The sequence below is a fragment of the Rhipicephalus sanguineus genome, chromosome 4 (assembly GCF_013339695.2).
Source record: "Rhipicephalus sanguineus isolate Rsan-2018 chromosome 4, BIME_Rsan_1.4, whole genome shotgun sequence".
In the NCBI taxonomy this organism is placed as follows: domain Eukaryota; kingdom Metazoa; phylum Arthropoda; class Arachnida; order Ixodida; family Ixodidae; genus Rhipicephalus; species Rhipicephalus sanguineus.
This window is the reverse complement of record NC_051179.1, coordinates 105,410,570-105,426,816: the sequence shown is the minus strand read 5'-3', so window position 1 is coordinate 105,426,816 and position 16,247 is coordinate 105,410,570. Positions and strand designations below refer to the sequence as shown.

The window sequence follows — 16,247 nt, the reverse complement described above, 5'->3', positions numbered from 1 at the left end:
CGCAGTGGCTCCACTGGGACAACGAGAGTGGGAAAGGGCAAAGAAGAGGGTTCCTAATAGCACATCAACAGGCCCTGACGGCATCCCAATTATGCTAATAAAGAAATTAGGTCCAAACTCTAAGCAAACATTAAGAGAAGCAGCGAGCAAAGCAATAATAGATGGTGAAGCCCCCCATGGGTGGAAACTAAGCCGGATGAGCATGATCTATAAAGAAAAGGGGGACAAAGCTAATATAAACAACTACCGTCCTATAACAGTGACATCAGTAGTTTACAGGCTGGTGATGCAGATCGTAAAGCAAAGACTACAGACATGGGTGGAGAATGAGGGGGTGCTGGGGGAACTACAAAATGGGTTCCGTAAACGAAGGCGGATGGAGGATAATCTGTTCTCATTGACACAGTGTATTGAAATAGCGGAAAAAGGACACAGGCCCCTGTGGCTGGCATTTCTAGATATCAAGGGAGCTTACGATAGTGTGATTCAAGAAGACTTGTGGGGAATACTGGACACACTAGATGTGAAAGATGGAATAACTAATCTTTTAAAGAACATCTATAAAATGGGAAAAACAGGTATCCGAACCTATAGAGATACAACGCGGGCTTCGACAGGGGTGTCCCTTGTCACCTCTGTTATTTATGCTGTATCTACAAGGATTAGAAGCTAAATTAGAGGGGAGTAGACTCGGCTTCAGCCTCTCTTTTGCCAAGCAAGGAAAACTCGTTGAACAGTCATTATCGGCATTGATGTATGCAGATGATATAGCATTAATGGCCGACAACAAGAAAGATCTGCAGGGATTGATAGACATCTGCGGTAATGAGGGAGATAGGTTAAATTTGAAGTTCAGTAGGTAAAAATCGACAATCATGATTCTTAATGATAATGAAGGCAGTGAGCATAAGATACAGGACGTCACGCTGGAGATAGTGGATAAATACAAATATTTGGGCGTATGGATAAACAACGGGGCTGAGTACCTAAGGGAGCACGAAAGATACGTAATGACTAAGGGCAACAGGAATGCAGCTGTAATGAAAAATAGGGTACTGTGGAACTACAATAGGTATGACGTTGTGAGATGGATTTGGAAAGGGGTAATGGTCCCAGGTTTGACGTTCGGCACTGCGGTCTTGTGCATGAGATCAGAGGTTCAGGCAAGATTGGAAATTAAACAACGTGGCATAGGTAGGCTTGCTTTGGGAGCACACGAGAATACCCCAAATCAGGGGGTACAGGGTGACATGGGATGGACATCGTTCGAGGGCAGGGAAGCTGGCAGCAAGATAGAATTTGAGGAGCGATTGAGAAAAATGGGAGAGGAGCGTTGGGCTAGGAAAGTTTTCAGCTACTTGTACATGAAGAACGTGCATACTAAATGGAGGAAGCGAGCTCGAAAATTATCAAGCAAGTATTTAGACAACAGCAGAATACCAAGCCAAAAGGCCACATCGGTTAAGAAGAAGGTGAAGAAAACAGAGAGGGACGTGTGGGAAATGGGGATGCTTACGAAATCACCCCTGGAGACTTACCGAACTTTCAAGCAGGAAATTGCAAAAGAAAAGATCTACGATAATTCTCGAGGTAGTTCTCTGCTGTTTGAGGCCAGGACGGGGGTATTGCGGACCAAGACGTAACGAGCCAAATAGGAAGGCATAGACACGTTATGTAGTGTGTGTGGAGAGGAGGAGGAAACAGCTGAACATTTGATAATGTTCTGTAAAGGGCTTCACCCGACAGTCCAAGATGATGGCGCAGAATTTTTCAAAGCATTGGGGTTTAGGGACAGTGAAGGCAAAATAGACTTTAAACGAGTAGAAATAACCAGGAGGAGGCTAACCGATTGGTGGCAACAGTCAAGGCACGAGTGAAATGTAATCCTTCAATACATAGTGATAGTACTTAACTTAATGGCTTATGGATCGGGTGGCGTGAGCCGCCACCCGATCTAAAGGGCACAGCCGTATACATCCATCCATCCACAAAAGTTGGATATGCTTCTAATATTTGCGCAAGGAGAACCTTGCCCTTCCGCTGTCTGCTCGCGCGGGCGCTCGGACAAGCTACCGCAGTGTTCATGATTTCTAGCAGATGGAGCTACGGGGTAGTTCTCACCGCGCGTCGCGTACGTGTAGCTAAAAGCGTTTCAGATGTCGTGCACGTAACGTACGTGTACTTTTCACGTTTGCGTACGTGAAGTCCCTACGTACGTGAAATTAAAACTGTCTAGTAGCTGCCGGGTAGTGATGGACGCTCGCTAGTTGCAGCGCGTCCATCACGGGCCGTTTTTCTTGCTATCGCATTCATTGCTTCGCCCTTACGGCGAAACGGTGACTTTCTTTTGTCTGCGTATATAAATACGCTGTGCTAACTTACGTTTTTTATGTTTTTCTTCCTGTCTGAAAAACCTCTTAAACTACAGCCGTTTAAAGCTGCAGCTGGAAAAACAGTATGCAGCGACTCTTGTTAACGTGGGCATTCAACAAAACTTTGTCCCCTTTTCGCGTCAAGCCATTCGAGAAAGACAGACCCTCCTCAGTCCTTTTCCCTGAAAACCGAATTGCGGGCCCTACTAAAAAAAAACAGGGGAAAAAAGCAGAGAAAACACAGCTGCTTGCGCCGGAAACAAGTTCTGTTCCGTCTCTTGGACACCACGCGGGGAACAGTACACCCCCCCCCACACACACACACAAACACGCTCACAACACTCACAACGCATACACACACACACACACAGGCAGGCGCGCGCATACACACACTTTTACAGACAGTGAGACTGCAAGCGCCCATCAGTTCGTCACTGGTTGTCGTCTGCTAGGAAAGCGCATCGCTAGCCCAGACAACACTCGACGACCTGAGGTTGTCCTGAGGATGCCCTACCCAGTACGAAAGAACGACCCGAGGTCGTCCTCAAATGAACCTCGACAGGTTCCAATCCAGTCTATTTGTCCGGCCCCAGATCATACTCAGGTTGTCCTGAGAACAACATTCAGGGATATTTTTGGTATGCGTTCAGGTCGACCTCAGGACAGCTTCAAGGCTCTTTTTGGAATGTATTCAAGGCTTTTAAGAGGCATGATGTGCCCATTGGAAATGTGTTTTTCCAATGTGACTGTTTTCCGTAAATGAATGAGAAAATTCAGCCTTAAAACTAAAGCATGCACTTACTGCTTCAAAGAGCATACTTTGAGTTTTATTATTAATTAATAACAAAACTCAAAGTATGCTCTTTGAAGCAGTAAGTGCTTCAAATTTACTGAGCTTTTAAAAGCTGTGTAAATTGCCACACCAGACGAAAATATAAACACACAGTGAAACGCAAAGCTTTTTTATTAATATCAGTTTCAAACACCGAGTCCATGGAGCTTGGCAAAATGAGGTTGCTTTGATTTAATCTTTTCATCTGAGGTCTCTGGAGATGGGCAGGGTACTAGAGGAGACATAAAGATAAATAATGAGCAGGACATTGTGAAATACAACAAAACAGCAAAATTGACAAAAGGAAGAGTTAACGCCAGATAAACAGAACCATTGCGAGAATGGCTCCTAAACCACTGTAGGCATGCTCTTGTCAAGAAAGTTACCTCTCAGCACATGTACAGCAAAAACGTCACGAAGATATAAATGTCATACCAGCCGCATTGTGATGGTTGCGTCAGCTACCAGCTTTTTATGAAACTTCTCAAGGGCATCCCAGTCTTCAAAAACTTTGCTCAGTAGATATTAATAATATCTGGGGTTTAACGTCCCAAAACCACGATATGATTATGAGAGACGCCGTAGTGGAGGGCTCCGGATATTTTGACCACCTGGGGTTCTTTAACGTGGGGCCTCAAACATTTTCGCCTCCATCGAAAATGCAGCCGCCGCGGCCGGGATTCGATCCCGCGACCCTCGGGTCAGCAGCCGAGCGCCATAACCACTAGACCACCGTGGCGGGGCACTCAGTAGATATTCTTCTCTTGCAACTTGTCATGCAGTACTGCACAGTTGCCGCTGTATTGTATCGAAATGCTGGCTTTGGTGCTCCGCCATCACCATGGGCGTTTCCAGGATTCTAACTCATTGCTTAAATTCTGAAAACAGATGACAATAAATGTAAACGTGTTAATTTACGAGAAACTTTGCGTACGTGTCATCATCAACATTACAAAAACTGCATCCTTCGCAAGGGACTGGAAAATCCAAATGATTTTTGATAACTGCCATACACAGCTACAGAGCTTGATAGGATAAACGCGCGCGCACACACACATTCAGCTCTATAGTCACAACGTTGTCGTCGAAGCGATCAAGTTGAACATATTCACGTTCGCAACCGCAAACGATAGTGTCGCACACGATAGTGACACAAACGAGTTCAGAAAAACTTCAGTGATCTTCAAACTGTGCAGAAACACGGGAAATGAACCCTTGGGTACTCGCATAAACATCACGCGACACAATGAACACCATGGCATTGTCGCGTTACATCGTCAGCTTTGGCAGCGCCGACTTACTGTCAGCACTGTTAGCTATGCGTAAACAGGAATTAGCGCATCTATTTCTTTATCGTCTAAACCTGCAGTCCACGCTTTCTTCCATTTCGAACGCGAAAAAATAGAGACAGAGACTGGAGACTTACCTGCCGCCATGCTCCTTTCTTTGTAGACGTCCGCTAAAGCGCTTGGCTTGGATTGCTTTGACTTGGGCTGTCTATTGTGTCAATGTTGCTTGGCAGGAAAAGAAAAATGGTGTGCGTTGGCGATTGCCACCGTCAGATACTGTGCCGACCGTCTCGTTACCTGTTCATTGCCGACCACAGGGGTAATCATCCGCGTATGCTCAAAACAGTAAATTTCGCAAACACACACACACACACACACACACACACACACACACACACACACACACACACACACACACACACACACACACACATACACGTGGAAAACGTTTTCATGTATGATTGTAAGGCATATATAACTGAACACGCAGAAACAACTGTACAATCAAGAGATGCGCTAGCGGTTGTCACATGCATTTAATTTTCGCGCGCCCGTGACGAGAGCCACACAAAGTTCATGCACAGTCTTTTCCTGAATTATAGAGTGTGCACTCAAACTGTCCTACAATGGACGTTTTTCGTACGATGAGTTATCCTCGAAAAATACTGAAAAGTATGTTTTCCGTATCATCCTGTGAATGCCTTCCTGAGGGCGCACTCAGAACGTCGCATAACCCATTGGGGACGTTTGTACCATTTGAGGACCATTGAGGACTACGTCAGGTCGTCGAGTGTTGTCTGGGAGCCGTGGCCGCCAGCCCGCTCGTGAGCGTGAGGACAAGAAGCGACGATCGTGTGTTATTCTGCGGTTTCCGTAGGATTGAAATTGCAATAGCATGTTTTTCAAAAGGAGTTGTTCGTCGCTTGGTATACGAAGTGCACCCGAGTGGTCAGTGTGTGGTCTGAAAGAAGAATTGATGTGCGCGATGGAATGTTCCGACATTATAGGGAAATGCATAGGGCAATTGAAAACCATGGACTACGACGTACTAGTGGAGGTGAGCTTTTGATTTTTCAATGTTCTACGTGTGCTGAGCCATATCGAACTGTTTTCGTTCCCAACGAAGAGGGCGCTGCAAATGCGCGTCTGATTCCGCACCGGCTACCCTGCTCGCTGTTCTGGCCGGCAAGAAATCACGCGTGAGGGCAGAAGACGCAGAACGGCACATTGCCCCTCTAGGTGGCCGTTGTCAGCCTGCTATCTTCCTATTTATTTGTGACGTTGTAAGTTTGTGTATACATTTAAGTAAATAATAAAAGGCGACAAAAAAAGGCAGTGAGGATGCTTATGGGCGGAATTCGAGGCGTTGCTCACGCGCCGCACAGCTGCGGTAGAGTTGTCTTTCATCTTCGTCCGACTTCTGTGGTAACCGGCAGAATTCTAAAGCTAGTTACTTCCGCGAGGTGTTCCTACAGCTGTTGTGCTAGTCATTCACGCAGAAGTGCGAAAAAGTACCGGACCTCTGCGACGTTTTTACGTCCTTTCGGCGAGGAATGCGTTTCTAACGTGACTGCGCGCCTGGGAGCAACAAACGATAAACTCAACTTTTCCGCCGCAGGCGTCTGGTGGCGCTGCCTGTTCGGTTCAAAGCTGCAACGCACTAGGCCTATATTTCGGCTCCGCTACCGTTCATCAACGATGCTTTACGAAATACTGTGCGCGCTACAGAAAACGCATGAACTCAATGGCACTCCAAGTATACGTACCGTGCATGCCTGTCGGATTTGCCGTAGTAATAAGCCGCTAGCAAGTAACGCCATTGTTGCTGCACAGGACCGCATGTTTAGCGTGACGATGGTTTCTAAACATGTTGTTTCGTCATCATAACTTGTGTGGTGAGGAACGCGGAGTGCACAGTTCACTTCTCTCGGATGTTACAGGTTTCACGAGCACCTCGAAACGAATGAACACGCAAGCTTTTCGCAAGATAGAGGAACTTCTGAACAACGACGCCTTTCTGAGCAACGTTGTTTCGGACGGTAATGGTCAAGTTCATTTGGCAACTCAGCGGTGCGGCTTGTGGACGCGATTGGACGTTTCACTTCCGCTCGTCGAGCTTGTTGGCAGCATGCGGTCACAGAAGTTGCGCTATGTGCATCGCATCAGAAAAATTATGCCTTTCTATTGATCTCTTTCTTTTAATTTCACAATCGTAAGTCACTCTGACTGTACATCAAGTACAGTCAGAGTGACTTACGATTGTGAAAAGCTTGCCGTACAGATGGTTAACCAGCAAATCACGTTAAAGAGAATCGCTGCTGCAGCATCTACATCGACGTTCGCTATCGGTGCTATCCCTGCAGCCTTCAATGCCCAGTCCTTGTCGTCAAGGTGCACGGTGTCTTTGGACATCACCGTCAAAATCAATCAAAAGAAGTTTCCCCGCGAGCTGCCTCGTCTTCTCCGCGTTCTGCGCTCAGAGAACACTTCGCTTGCAGTGTGCTGCCACCTATCAACAAAGTAACAAACGTGCAGTGCAGCGTTGGCTACGAAAGCAACACACGGATGAATAGACCTCTACCGGCCTACGTCACTCACGCCCCATGACGTCAGGTCACGTGACCTCTCGGCGCACGTGCAACGGCGGTGGTTGGCACTGGTTGGTACTCCCCGGTACTCCCGCTGCCGGCTCAGCGTGGTACAGTCGCACGGTGTTTGGCGCACGTGTTTTTTTTCTTTTGACCCTTTTACTTCATCTTTCGGTTCCAAGATTATTTGTGGTATGTGTCAAAGAACGTATTAATGTGTCGTGGACTGCGTGACGAAAAATTTGCCACTCTGCTGGCTGTTTAACTTGGAGAAGTGAACCCACGTGGTGGTCTGTGCGAGGAACAGCGTCATTGTCTTCGAAAATGTGCCTGTGGCGTGTAGTGTGAAAAGCAGCGACGATATCGGTTCACCTTTGCGGACGTTGAAACTGACAATATTGTGTGTGCTGTGTGCTGTGTGAATAACGATGCATCTTGTTTGCGAAAACATTGGTGCGCGTTGTGTCTAACAGGGCCATTTGCAGTGACCGGTTGTCGACGGAACATCAGGATTGGACATTTTATTTGGCGCGATGATCTGCGAGTGCGTATATCTCAGTGTTTCGGCTGCGTGCAAAAAAAAAACGTGCATGATGTCCGGGCTGAAAGTTGAGACTACGCATCAGCTACCAGCGGGTTTTAGCATTGCCGAACATGCGTGTACGGTTTACCACGGTGAATACGCAGAACCATACGCGTATCGCCTTTTATTGGAGATGTACGTCTTAATGGAAGCAGTGGAGATTCTTGTTTGTCATATTCTAGTTAGCTTATCTTTACGGCTCGATATTTATGAAGTGACATTCCGAGTTTGTGTACCAAGTCTAAAGGAAAGGAGTAAGTATGGAAACACGTTGTAGGCATCAGATACAGCGAAGTAACCGCGCAAGAGACTATTTATAATTAAATTATTGTGTTTAACATCTCAAAACTGCTCCGTGGATTATGAGGAACGCTGTAGGGGAAAACTTCGCTTTAATTTTCACGAATTTGTTAACCTCAAGCGAGTGTTTCCTTCGTTCTTTTTTTTTTTCATTCATCTCCGATCAGAATTTTGCGCCGTGAGTGAGAATCTAATCCGCGACCTCGCGCACAGTAGCCGCCAATGCTGTACATCGTTTAAAACTGCAGTGCGATTTCGCGATGGAAATTGAGTACGTTCACATCCATGCCATGCTAATATTTCTCCAAACACCAGTCGTCGGGAAAATGTACAGCGTTCGCTTTCGAAGAGCATAAGATTTTTTGATGGCTGTCATCCACGACGAGCAAATCATATGTTGACCTAACGGAATCGTTCATTATAGGCACTGACTTTTCCTTTTAACAGCTGTGAGTTCAGAAAATAGCAATTTCCAAAAACCTCTATCGAAGTAACGCAGACACACGCAGCGCTGCTATGCAGAGAGATCCCGCCGGCGGAACTTTGTTGCCAACCAGCGCTTGCTCCGTAGGCGGGACTTGGGGGCGGGACACTGCCAGTCACGTCACACTGTTTGCAAACAGGGAGATGTCTCAAATTTCGCCATTTGGTTCCACTAGCGTGGATATACACATATTCCGTCAATCAATCAATCACGTTTAATCTCCGTCGGCATGCGTCAGCTGAGGACAAGACTGAGTTCGCATTGCAACGCGGCCGGTACTTTGTCGTAGTTCACGATAGCCGTGGAGCGAGCGCAGCCCCGAATGACTGAACAGTTGCTCGCAAGATTCATGCCGTTCTTTTCCGACAAAATAAAAGGCGCTTTAGTTTAGTGCATCACCTATTTATTACGAAGGCCCTGATATTTTGCAGTTATAGAAGAGGACATCGCGAGCTCACGCGACTCGCCGCGTATAGTGTTATGGGTTTCATACATTACAAAAACACCGACGGATATTATATGCAAGCGAAATAGCGCGAGTTTTTGGCAGAAAAAAAGACAGACACTAATACTTCTTTAACTTGCGTGGCCACAGAAAACTTCACGAGGCTGAAATGTGTACCCTGTGTGTCATCATTGGCAGCACGACTTGCCCAGGGTGCTTCACCAGGTATTTGCACGAAAACTTCACGTCTCACAACAAAGAATCACATTTATCTTGTCACGGACAGCCCGGTTTCTTCATGGATTCACGAAACGTGCAAAGTCGTAGTGTTTCTTTCCAACCAACGCATTGACAATCGGACCCAGCACAGCCGATCTAAGGTAGCGGCTGCTGGTTTGTCGGCTGCTAACCCTCCTCCTGGCATCCGCTTGGTGGCGTGACAGTCTATGGGCATTGCGAATATTCTGAAGATGTTTCTATTACTGATCGCCTCAAATGCTATTGGAGGATGTTAGTAATGTTATACACCATGATTGCAGCAACAAATAAACAACATACACATCGAGAAAAGTACACGAATTGGATTCCTACAAGGTCGCGCGCACGCGCACGCGCACGCGCACGCACACACACACACACACACACACACACACACACACACACACACACACACACACACACACACACACACACACACACACACACACACACACAGTTTTCTATACTTATGTCCGCGTGCGGCTATTTAATGACGGTAAAAACAGCGCGAAAGTAAGAGCTCAGGACAAAGAAGGAACACGACGACACAAGCGCTGTTACATTCTTGTTGTTTTTACTGTCATGAATCACGAACTTGTCCAAAGAACTTCACTATTTACAATTCCATTTATTTCACCCTCACCAGCAGAGCTCAGCCAAATACTTCATTGCACGCTGCGCCGCAGTAAAACCATCTTCAGCTTCCGAAAGCAAACGGCAGCAGCCAAGGTTGCATTGCAATCATGAATACTTTTTTTTTTCAAGGCTTTCACTTATTTCTTCAACGGTGACGTGACGCAGTGGTTGTTCACACAAGCAACAGATACACGGGCTACGGCGTCATCGGCGTAGCGAATGCCCGAGCGTTGGGCTTCCTCAGACGACGCTCCGGAGAGCTGACCAGCAGGTGCGGCCGTGCCTCCTGCGAAGAAGCATAAGGTGGAGTATTTAAAGGTGAAGATGTCGCTGCGGCCTTAGCACTCGGTCAACTAGCTGTAGTAAGCAATGAAACGACATCACGGTGAATCAAGGAAGCGTATGTGGCAAGAATATTACGAGTAAATAATTGCGCAAAAGTAATGGATGTAATATTAGGATATATGAAGCCACTTATGTTAACTGCAGCACAAGAGTCTCGTTATCTACGTATGGAGCAACGAGGTTACTTATGCAATGTTTAAAGGGTTACTGATCCGTCGTACTAACCATGTCATGGCCGCTGATTCCATTCTTCACAAGTTTCGAAACGAAATGAGTTTGGACAGGTAGCAGTTTTACAGATGGGAACAATAAATTTTATGTGCATCATCAACTTACGTTGTACGGATGTTGAGGGAGCGATAAAGAGAGGGCGAAGAGTTTCATCTTGGTAGTGGCATTTCTTGTTTTTGTTCTCCAGTAAACTAGCGCCTGCTTCGCCAGCCCATATACACTGCTCCGCCACCAGCCCGCAACCGATCGGTCGCTCCAGACCTGACACCACGGTCAACTGCGCATGCGCTTCTTCGTTCTGTATAAAGCTGCGGTGCGTGGCGGCGGCGCTAGACGCAGTCATGAGGAGAGCTGGCACTCAGACGCAGGCATGGGGAGACTTCGGAGGTTCGCACTGTCGATGGGGAAGCCGCTTACCGGGAATCGCGGCACGCTGCCAAGCGAGACTGTTGGACCACGGCCGCTGGATGCTTTTTCATCCAGCGGCCGTGGTTGGACTAGACTCCCCGACGTACTTCGACCGAAACGGCGAGAGGCGACTGTGTTGGACTCGACTTGAATTTGGCATCACTCGGGGTTACTTGATATAACTTAGCATCATTTCGTATACCTTGGCATCACTTCGTATGTCCAGGACCAGCTAGGAACCTATCAGCTCCGCCGTGCCTTTAGCCTGGGGCCGTATTCTCAAAAGGCAACAATCGTAAAAGTATCGCCTTTGGTTCGCGCGATTGGCTATTGACCAAAACAGGAAAAGTGAGGGCGCGATCTGGTACTTCCGTCGACGTGACGGTGCTCTACGGCGCTCCTGCAATGCCTGGAATAAACGAACACACCTTATCACCGTCGGTTGGTGGTGAAGACTAGAATTTCATTGACGTAGGCGGTAGCTTCTAGTATTCAATCCTCGGTGGATGTGCGCAGCATTTTTTGCGCTGAAGCTTTCAGCGAGCATTACCTTGGGGTGTTATCAGTACTCGTTCTTTGCCAGCGCCTGTTTTTTCGTGGTTTTAACGTCCCAGGAACATGAACCGTGCATTGCTCGCGTGGCTTATCGCGAGCCGGCAACAGGCTGAGATGTTGAGACGATATCGCTGCGGCGGCACACTACAGCTGAACTCTCCGAGTACGCCATGTTAAACTCTCAACGAAAATACATTTCACGCGAAGTTGCATTCTTTAAATATTATACTGTGCATTAAACAATCGCGCAAAAAAACGTTGAAAGCACTTTCAACGCGTCCTATATTTCAAGTAGCCACAGCCAAGCCTGGCCACTGCGTTTAAGCCAGCATACGCTCGAAAACGCCGCACTCGGATCGCTCTGCGCTCGTACGGTACACTCACTCCTGTGTTGTGATACATTCGTAACACCAACAGCCAGTGCAACAATGACGTCACAGGCAAGTGTTTCTTCAGTTATTCAACGCATCAGATTTTACGTCAGCAAACGCGATACTATCGCCTTTTGCGATCGTTTGAGAATACGGGCCCTGGCGCCACTATAGTGCAAGCTACACCCGGCTATGTTTTTGGTGATATTGATCGACGCTACACTCCGCAACAATCACGAGGCGGCTATTTGTCCAGATGGCAGGTTTGCAACAAGACTGTTTGCTGTTTCTATGGCAGAAGCGATCTTGAAACGAAATGAATATTCAAGCAGGTGATTGTCGCGTGAATGTGGTATGAATATCATCATCACACAAGCAGCTGCTCTACCTGAATCACCTTAATTCAAATGTGTACCAATGATGTGCATCAGCCCTCTCTGCGTGAATAGCGCGTTTTTCCCAGATCAATTAAAACTGCAGGACGTGCCGCCCCCTGTGCGTGCATCTGCCTTCCTCTATCGTCGTCTCGGCACCTTTCGCCTCTGATCATATGTGCATTAACAGTCAAGTGAAAGTAAGGGTAATGTTGATGATGATAATGATGATGATGATGCGATTAATTTATTTCTAGTGCAACGCTTACCTTGCAGCAATACGCCAACAACGGCAAGAGCAATTACGGTCACCGTCAGCTTCATTGTCCTGCTGCAGCAAAAGAAATACAACCCTGGGATTATCGTGAACTATGCACCCTTAACCGATAAGCGGTGATGTGTTTGTTCGTTCGCTCGTTTCAGCGTATAAATAAGTAATGAAGCATAAGATCATAAAAAAAGAACCCTACAGGGCTGCGCGGAGTACCTGCCTCGCAAACGTAAGGAGCGGTCTCCTAAAGGCGCAGTAAACTGTTTTGGCGACCTATTACAAGTATTTAGCATAAAAAGTAGTGCTGTAATGTACACACAATATTCGAAATACTGGGGGGTGTGCTTTGTGATTCGAAAGCTACCATGTGCATAACAATAATAATAATAATAATAATAATAATAATAATAATAATAATAATAATAATAATAATAATAATAATAATAATAATAATAATAATCAATCAATCAATGATTTATTTAACGTGCCCAGGAACAATCGTAAGGTCTTTGTGCTGGCGCACGCAAAAAAAACAATAAAAATAAACAATACAATACAGACAGTTTTCAGAAATAAGAGCAAAAACACGTAGACAAAGAGAAATGAACACAAAAGGGGAGGAGTAAAATAAGACAACACGAGAAAAATTGACGGGGCATAAAAAATTAGATTGCATATATACAACTATGTGGAAAGACTGAGAAGGGAAGACTTTGTACATTGTGCCACACTATGTCAAAACAGTGCAAAGCTCGGATAAAAACAATGATTGTGGGCTATGAAAAACGTCAAGATCGAGAAAATTAACATTATAGAGACTTTGTATTCTGTGAACGGTAGAGTGTTGGAAGAAGCAGGCGGGTACATGAAACGGTCTGTTCTCTCTGGTTAACTTACGCGGAATTCGAAAATTTACACAATTTAGAAGTACAGGGCAGGATATGATACCGGGGACTAGCTTGTAAAGAAATAAGAGATCAGAGCGATTTCGTCGGCAGTGAAGTGATGGCAGTGATAATAATTCAGCAGTACTTGAACGAGATCCAGAGTCATTTTTAGCAAAGCGATGGTTATATATGCTGAGGAATTTTTTCTGGACTCGTTCAATGGTGTTACCGCTGGATTGAGCAATGCCATTCCATATCACGGACGCATACTCAAGTTGCGGAAGACATATTGCCGTGTACAATTTGTGTAGGGCCATGGGAGACCTGAATTCTCGAGATATTCTACAAACACATCCGAGAGAACGAAGGCCCCGCATAGCAGCACGCTTAACGTGAGAAGAAAAGTTTAACGCGCTGTCAACAACAACACCAAGATCACTGATTTCATAAACCTTGCATAACGGCACAGAATTGACAGAGTATTGAAATGACACGCTAGATGTTTTGCGAGTGATAGACATAAATTTTGTTTTCGAGGTATTCAGAGAAAGGTTATTACCGTCGCACCATTCGGAAAAAGAGCGCAAGTCTGACTGCAGCAAGCGACAGTCGTTAACTGAATGAATTTCCTTAAAAATCTTGATGTCATCGGCATACAAGAGGAAAGAAGAATTACGAATGGCAAAAGAAACATCATTAACGTAAATTAAAAATAGGAATGGGCCTAATACCGATCCTTGAGGGACCCCACTAGTCACTTTATACAAAGAAGACGTTTGGCCATTTACGGCAACATAACAATATCTATTGAGCAGATAGCTCTGCAGGAGATTCACAACTGACAAGTCAACATCAAAGTGCGCAAGTTTAACCATAATCAGCGTGTGGCTGACTACGTCAAAAGCCTTGCTCAGGTCACAGTAAATTACGTCAACCTGTCCTCTCTGAGAAATAGGTGTGGAGATCTGCGTCATGAAACTAGCAAGATTTGTGGTAGTTGAGCGGCCAGCGAGAAAACCATGTTGATTAGGAATCAATGAGTTTTTCACACTAAAAGACAATATGTCGTGAAGAGCCAGCTCGAAGATCTTTGATGTGGCACATAGTAGAGAAATCGGGCGATAATTAGAAGCATCTGTTTTAGAGCCCGACTTAAATACTGGAAAAACACGAGCAGTTTTCCACATGCTTGGAAATGTGGAAGTGTCCAGGCAGTTATTAAATATCGTAGTTAGTACTGGGACAAATATACTACCATAAGCTTTTAGCATGGCAGAGGGGATGCCATCTGGCCCACATGATAAGGATGGTTTTAAGCGCTTAATGCATTCGCAGATAAGATTTTCATCCAGCGACAAAGCACTGGATGAGCTAACCGCCTTGGGCTGTTGTCTGATATCAGTGCTAGAGTCTGAGGCCTTATAAACGGATGAGAAATGCGTGGCAAAACAGTCAGCGACGGCATGCAGTTCTACCCCATTTGAGTCCAGTAGTCTGAAGGACTCTCCGCTTTTGCTGGACCGTTTACGTACATACTTCCAAAAGTCAGCCGGCCTGTCAGAGGCGCTTTTTTCTAAGAATTCAATATAAGAATTCATTAATATATTATTATTATTATTATTATTATTATTATTATTATTATTATTATTATTATTATTATTATTATTATTATTATTATTATTATTTATGAATGTCTTCACAACAGAACGATGACAATAGCAAACGTTATCCAATGTCATCCTGAAAAGTCATCGAGAATTCAAGCATCCGAGGCACTGCTCAAATTCCTAAGTACAACAGACTTGCACGAGCGTCTGTAGACTTTTTAATGATGCCGCATGCCGCACAAGACTGCCCCTCTGCGCTGTGCAGTTATGTGTGTGCGTGTGTATTCCCCTCTCTTTCTCTCTTTCTTTACTCTTCTTTCAATCTCCCCCATTCCTTCTCCCTGTGCAGGGTAGCATACCGGTTATGCCAAACTGGTTAACATCCTTGTCTTTCCTCTCTCTCGTTTTCCTTCCTTCATTCATGAAGTCTGGCGTGCAAAACCACAATGTGAATATGAGGAAAGCCGTAGAGGAGTACTGCGGAATAATTTTGAACACCTCTATTTCTTTAACGTGCACCTCAATCTATGTACGTGGCTGTTCTTGCATGTCACCCCCTGGTATTTGGCCAGCGGGGAGGGGATCGAACCCGAATGCTCAAACATAAAAGCGCGAAACCTTGTCTCCTAATTTATTACAGCGGGTAAACTCGTTGTTTAGGACGCGCAGTTCGTTGTAAGTAAAGACCAGGCCCACATAAGACAACGGCAAGAAGGTGGCAGACAAGCGTTACGGTAGCCTGTTCACTGCTGTCGAGGCTATGAAAGGGTCGACGTTAGCCGGACCCTCAATAAAGCTATTACCAGGCTGATGATGACCATCAATTGTGGCGTGGCCTCTAGTTAGTGGATATCTTTAAAGCGCCCTTGTTAGCTTAGCCATAGAGAGCGCAGATGAATTTTGGCACAGCCTCTTGTATTGGTAGGCCAGTTTTGAAGCGTCCACACATTACGCACTTTGTGTGGCGCGATACGCGTAGTAATACTACGTAAATGCAAGCAAATGGTCTTGATGCCGCTGATACTGACGATTACGATGAATCATGTCCAAAAATACTGTAATGGCCGCCGCGGTGGTATAATGGTTACGGCGCTCGGCTGCTGGCCCGAAAGACGCGGTTTCGATCCCGTCCAGGGCGGTCGCTACGATCCCGGCCGCGGCGGCAGCTGCACACGCGTCTCCTTTCGCAACGAAAGAACGCTCTTGATGCTGCTACTGCTTTTGATTATAACATATTTTGGCGTAGCTGTTTGCAATGGGTGGGCAGCTTTAATGCGCCTGCAAGTTAAGGTGCTGACCTGGCGTGACAACTGGTTCAAACAAACGCGTCTGCGACGCGTGCGCAAACGTTGCTGCACACATGACTCCTCACGAGAAAAACAAAAGGCTACCATTGATGCGGCTACTGCTG

The 16,247-nt window shown here is 45.9% G+C and overlaps 1 long non-coding RNA gene and 1 other non-coding gene across 2 annotated transcripts; both read right to left on the bottom strand.

The window, feature by feature from the left end:
• Nucleotides 1-3,870: 3,870 nt before the first annotated feature.
• Trnas-gcu (transfer RNA serine (anticodon GCU)) lies at nucleotides 3,871-3,943 on the bottom strand. Its single transcript has one exon. It is a non-coding gene; the product is annotated as a tRNA-Ser (tRNA).
• Nucleotides 3,944-9,759: 5,816 nt separating this feature from the next.
• On the bottom strand, nucleotides 9,760-12,403 carry LOC125758086 (uncharacterized). Its single transcript, XR_007415825.1, has 2 exons — nucleotides 12,341-12,403; nucleotides 9,760-10,073 (listed from the first exon to the last, which is right to left on the bottom strand). It is a non-coding gene; the product is annotated as an uncharacterized LOC125758086 (long non-coding RNA).
• Between the last annotated feature and the right edge of the window lie 3,844 nt (nucleotides 12,404-16,247).